Genomic DNA, 6,662 nt, shown 5'->3' on the forward strand with positions numbered 1-6,662 from the left:
TTATCCGCAGGTCCCTTGACCACACATGGAGGGGTTTGGGTTGGGGTCACGCACTCTTATGAAAAACTCCAAAGCAGGCTTAAACCTGGGAACGTTTTAATAGGATTGAATTTGTTTTGGTTTGTTTTTTTTTCACGTGGTGTCATTAGTGTGGCGCAATGAGGCATGGGGGTTTAACATCCGGAGTTTATTTTTCGGGACGGCCTCAGCACAACTATCTTTGATGCAGAGTATTAAAACAAAGAGGACTCCACCTGAATATATCTTCTTATATGTGTGCAATAGAAGTAGGTTCTGATTTTGTGCGTTTCCTGATGTGATTCTGTGCACTTTATATGAGCTTAAAAGCCCTCAAATTAGTGACAACATATATGGCATTTATTAAAGAAAAAAAAAAAAAAAGATGAGAAGTGTGAAAATGTGACTGACTTTACTGGAGCAAGAGTTCTGCTGAATAACAAAAGATTCCCATGCCAACTCTTGCCTTATTCAAACAAAGACACATTAGGAAACAGTAACTGGGCAATAAATTAGATTTATCGAAAATAGTAGTGCAAATAGAGGGGCAGTTACATGAGAAGGTAGGAGAGAACCTGAAAGGGAATCATATGAGCAATTAGTTCTTGCTTAGAAGTTGACAGCTGCAAGTTTCAGTGGTAGCATGTGCTCTGTGGCTGTTAATTCATTTTACATCATTTTGTGCTGTGCAATAATGCTGGTATGCTCTTCAGATTCCTGCGAAACAGGGTCATGTGAATTATCTCATCATGAGGTACCCTCATTTAATAGTTTTTCTGAGTTCGGGTCTTACTTGGGGAGGGGGTTGTCAGGTTTTGTTGTGGATTTTTTCTTAGTAACAGCAAAACTGGAAATATATGATACTTGTCCTCAGGGTCATGAGAGTACTTTTCTTTCAGGACATAAACTGTAAATCCTACAGTACCAAGGAAGTTACGGTGGCTCAGAGGTATGAAAAAATAATGGGAAGATAATACAGATTCAGTTTGCTTGGCTTTAAAAGTTCTAGTACAGCCAACTTTAAGGAAATGGGAGTTGGCGAGAAAACAGCAGCAGCAAATCCCGCACTAGCATATACCCTGTGAAATGTCAAAGGACGCCCTTGGCTTCACCAGAGCAGCAGCACACAAAGGGCAGCCAGATTTTGCCCCCATTTAGAGGCTCCAAGCTCCATTTTTTGTAGTCAAGGCTAACATAGGAAAGTGCCAGGGATATGTGTATGTCTGTATTTCTAGCTGCCCAGTCCTTTGCATTATTGTACCCCCTGATGTTGTGCATCTTTGCCGTCCTTATAAAATCAAGGACTTGAGTGTTCTGTGGCAAGGTTGTCCACATCTGGCTCCCCGAGCTGGATTTATTCATTTTTCTGGCAGTCTGTAACAGCTCCTTGGAAATTCTGAGGCAGGTTCAGATAACTAAAAAAAAAAAATGTTTGTAATTAACTTAAACAGAATAATCATTCCAAAGGCCATCCGTGGTTGTGTTATTTGCTGACTGTATCCTAGTGTTGATTTTCAAGCAGCAATATAATACCTATTCATAACTGCAATGTAGAATTTGAGGAGAAATTGCACATAAGGCTTTTCTGACGAGTGAGTAGAAGTTGTGTAGTGCAAAATAACCATCCCAATAAACCGTACAGCTATGGTTTTATTAGGAGGATTAACAACTGAAATAATTGTGTTGAAATGTGCATCATAGCTGTTAGTGATGTACCTGGAGTTAGGAGTAACATCTGGAAATGAGTGGGACAGTCCTCACCTCCCTGAGGAATGCTGCTCTATGCTATTTGCAGGTCCAAGAGGACAAATCTGCAGTTTGAATTATTCTGGAAGGCTTAAAAATCTCATTTTATTTTGGTATTTTCAAGAAAACTTTGTAGGATCATAATTTTACAAGCTACCCTGGATCCTGTGTCAAATTCAGTGCCCACAACTTTTGTTATAAGAGACATGTAACCCAGCGACTAAGGTAATTTTGAGAATGTTTTAACCAGGAAAAATGTTTTCTGCTCCGCTATTTTCTTTGAACTCAGATTACGCTGTCTCATTAGCAGTTCCTCAGTGTCTGACTGAAGAAGGAATCTGGATGAAAATGAACTGACAGCAACTTAATCTAAACAAGTAGGACATGGTAATTGCTCACAGAGAAAAGTACTTTAAGACAGTTAGTAAAAGCCTGTGGGGTGGGAAAAGAGGAAGGGGGGAGTTGGGGGAGGTGTTGCTCCTGAACTAACCAGATAGAGCCGACTGCTGGTTTGGTGCTCTCCTAGATACACAGATGTGGCTTCTTCTAATATCAGCTGGAGCCTAAGGCTCAAGCCCTTCAGGCTGCCCAGCGCTCTCCTCTCTACTTCTTCCCCCAACCTTTATCGATAAGAAACTCTTCAGCATCAGCTGTGGTGCTTCAGTCTGGAGCAGACTGGGGGAAGTAAGACCAGATGTGTACACTTTTTATTGCCGCTTAAACGCGTAGCTCCATCAGCACTGTATGTTTGCTAAAACCACCAGAAGAAGCAGGCCTGCCTGCCCCCAGCCCTGAGTGGGCATTTCTACCCATCCTCCTCATTGCTGTCAGCCCTCACCATCATACCTGCAAGCAGAGGTCGAACACTTCTGAGGGCTGACCTGTGCAACCCACCCCACAGAGGAACATAAAATGGAAATGGAAATCACCGCCATCGCTGACCACGGTATCGGTCACCTAAGCCGTCTGCCTGCGGCGCTGCCCCCGAGGAGCCGGGGATGAAAACAAGGGGGATAAAGGAGCCTGTGACTTTTGGCAGCAAAGCCCATGCTGTTCCTTCTGCCTGCACAATGTAAAGAGCTGGGCACTCCTAAGAGCCTCTCAAGTGTGATATTGGGGTGCAAGGCAGAGCACAGAGGGGGGAGGTAGCAAGGGTCAGCTGTAGGCCACCAAAAATGTGCTCAAAACTTGAGAGGACCGATGGGTCCAATGCAGAGAAAGGGAGAAAAGTGCCTTCTGAGTCTGCTGGATGGGACACGGATGGAAGAAAGATAATAGGCAATCATATGGATTAAATCTATGTATGCATGTAGCCCGTAATAAGAAGCACTGCCTTTCTGCGTGCATCCGCTGTAACAAAGCCAGGTTCTGCAATTGCCACAGGGAGGACTGACTTTCAAAGAGCTGGTGACAATGGCAGCTGCTTTCAAGTGTGTGCCTGCGAGACCTTTAAAAATGCCAGCTTGGGAAAAAAAAAAAAAAAAAACAGATTACATGTTTGAACACAGGCAGTTGCCATGTTTCTGCAGTTATTACTTTGTCTTTCTGGTATGACAGAAATTTTAAAGAAAAGCACATACGTTTTAAAATTATGACAGCCATGATAGATGTCTGGGGTGGCATTGCGATTGTTTCAAGAAAAGGTGTTTAAGATGTAAAAATATTTTGCAATTTTTGATCAAATGACTGAAGCTTATTTGGGGCATTTTATTATTTACTTATAATACGCAGAAAGAATAATTTTGAATTGGTGTATAGTGATTGATTCTGACTAATAAAGAAGTTTTATATCTCAAACTTGGGGGGGGAAATCTCCTTACATCTTTTAATGTTTTTAGTGTGACACCAAAATTATAGACAAAAGCCTCATTATGCATGTATGTGAACAGAGAAGTGGATAAGAAAGAGAGATTACAGTCTCTTAATCTGTAACACTTACACCAGTTTAAAATTAGAAAGCTATAGCTAATTATCTCATTTGGAATGATTGAGCAAAATCTGACCAAATATCCATGACACAGTCTAATTTATCATGTATCTCATATGATATCTTTTCCATAATAGCTAAATCAATGAGATCCAAGTGCCAGTCATTGATCTAATGGACAGATGGTGATTTCCATTTGATAAGGATTAAAGTTTTGGCAACAAGGATGGCTAGAGGTAATAATTTTTCTTGTGCTGAAGAGATTGTTGAGAATTGCCTTCAAATATTTGTCCTGTAAATGAAGGCTGTGTTTTTGTCCACAGAGAAGCCACCAGCCCTGCTCCTCACAGCCATTGCTGTTTGTGCTTGTTGAGTGACCAACCCACAGCGCAAACGCTCGACGTCCAGCTTTGCTCACAAAGTACGCAGCGGGATTTAAGGTGCTTGTCGTTTGCATGGAACCAGAATTTGCTTTCTGACATGCTGCACAGGCACGACAGCCTGTCTTTGAAAGTCGGCAACATCATGAGTAAGCTCAATAAGTGTTTTTTTTCTAAATGCACTTTGTTGCTCAGCTTCTAGTGTTTGCAAGACAAACTCTCTAAAATTTCAGGACCACTGATGACATCCCAAATGTCCGGGTCTGCCCCACACAGAGGACTGCTGCATGCTGGGGAGATGACAGGATCACGGAAGATTTTCGACCAGGCAAGTAGTTGTGTCTGCCTTTCCCCAAATCTTTGTGGGCAGACACTAACAGCAGTTTTCTCAAAAACAAAAACAAGCCCGAGTGTTCCGCAATACAAAGATTTTTATCTTCACCAAGGACCACTGGTTTGGTTGTGTTGTCCAGCCAAATTGTAGCATGAAAGCCCACAAGATGAACTTTAACTGTTCTTCTGGGGACATCTTTGGTTGATGTCATTGGTTACAGGCCCTTTAAAGGGAAAAAGTACTTATTTCTCAAGTCTGTGATGTGATACATCCTAGTTAGTTAAATAATGTTTTAAATCTAGATGCACAGACATAAGGGAAAATCTCAGTATTAGTTCTAATTATCTTTTTCCCCTTTCTCCCTTCTGACATGATATTTGGGGTATGGAACCTGGTCATGCTGAGTCCATAATTTCTATAGTCAGTATGAAATCCGAGGACTGTCTAGAAAATGAAGGAAATCGTGACAGTTTCCTTGCGTGGCTCCCCACAAGAAACAATAAGAAATAAAAAAAAAAAAACCAACACAAGAAAGTGTTTCACATTGTGTTTGGCTTCCTTCTGCTCTTACCATCACATTTCTGCTGCTCTGATTGGCGTAAGTTCCCACCATGACTCTGGTCCAGTCTGGTCCTAAAGCTGCAACAGTGGACCAGGACAACAGGAATAGGTCCTGGAGAAACACTGAGCTGAAAATAATACGAATTAAAACAATCCCCAACTGCTCCTGCCTCAAAGATGGTACAACCTGAGGAATAAGGTACTTGCTATGTTCTCTTCAGGTGAACTGCTGGCTCAAGATACTTCATCATTGTGCCAGTGTGATTTTCTATGGAGCTACAGTGCAAGCCTTCTCTTTTACTAGAGAAAGTGTTAAGTGTAACCATATGCCAAGCATGAAATAGGAGCTAATAATAGATACACAAAGACAAGGGAGTAGAGTTAAACAATAACCTGATACCTGCTGAGATGGTCAGTCATGTTCTAAGCACTGTTCTGTATGATAATTAATCTTTAGGCAGCTCTGTTAAAGTCCTGATTTAAATCCAAAGGAGAACAAGCTCAAGCGAAGAATCTGTAAGCACTCTGCATTGCGCTGGATTAAGGCAGACAAAGAAAAATCACATATATAAAGACTGGGACAAACAGTGAATTACAGTTAGTGGAGCCTGCTCTATCAGAGACTGTGTGGCTGTAATGTCTTCCGAGCCTGGAGGAACACAGCTAGCTCTGACAGCAGGGTCACGGGGCGCTGGTATTTATTATACGGTGAAACCTGCCTTACCTGAGCACGCGAGAAAGCGATGGAAAAGGTTGGTTAGCAGGAAGGACCATGAGCTGGGACAAAATTATACGCAACTTGGGAAATATTTTAGAGAAGCCAGTTCAGAGTCCACCAGGCACGCTGGGGGATGTGCGTCAACACTGGTTTGGAGAGACAGGCCTAAGTACTGTGAGAGCAGCCTAACCAGTTTGGCTGTGAACCCAAAGGTGTCTTGTTTCCCTGCCACCATTCCCACAGTTCCCTGATAAAGTGACCATATACCCCAAATTTCTTTTCTACCTCATCCTGCCCCTTTCCTCTCTTTTGGTGACACTGATGCTGCCTGCTATCCCTCTGGACATTGGAAATCACTATTTGTGCCATTTTTACTAAGTATATTTCCACAATTTGATTTTTTTAGATGTTAGGCTACACAACAGAGGATTTTTTATTTAGCTGACAGAGGAGATGGAGCATTTGGTTAGGCATGACCCTACAATGCTTATAATTTTTTCTTACCAAAAACGAAAAAGAAAACAAGTTGTCCTGTGAGTATCACAGCTCATGGAGCCTGATTTCCTACAGAATTGTATCCCGTTTCCTTCCCTTGCTCCCACCACAATAGTTCTGTCTCCCTCTGTAAACCCTCTGACATCTGTCAGGCAAGAAATAACACATACCCTGGCTAATCTGGAGCCATGCATATGCAGATTGGGCAGCTGGCTACTACCGAGCCACATAACATATCACATCCGAGTTCTTCCTGCCCTCTTTTCAATGGGGTTTTCACGCTGGGTCTCTCTTCACTTCCCAGCTGCAGATTTCAAAAAATGCAGTTAATTGTTTCTAAGACTTCTGCTCCTCTTTCAAATTTGGGTTACATTGCCCAACAGGCTAAAAAGTTATGAAGACAACTGACTGGCAGAAGAGTGGAGAGCCAAAAGGACAGAAGCATCATTTCCATAGCAAACCAGCCTGAAATATTTCACCTAA

The sequence above is a fragment of the Charadrius vociferus genome, unplaced genomic scaffold, assembly GCF_000708025.1.
Source record: "Charadrius vociferus isolate BGI_N301 unplaced genomic scaffold, ASM70802v2 scaffold166, whole genome shotgun sequence".
Classification (NCBI taxonomy): Eukaryota; Metazoa; Chordata; class Aves; order Charadriiformes; family Charadriidae; genus Charadrius; species Charadrius vociferus.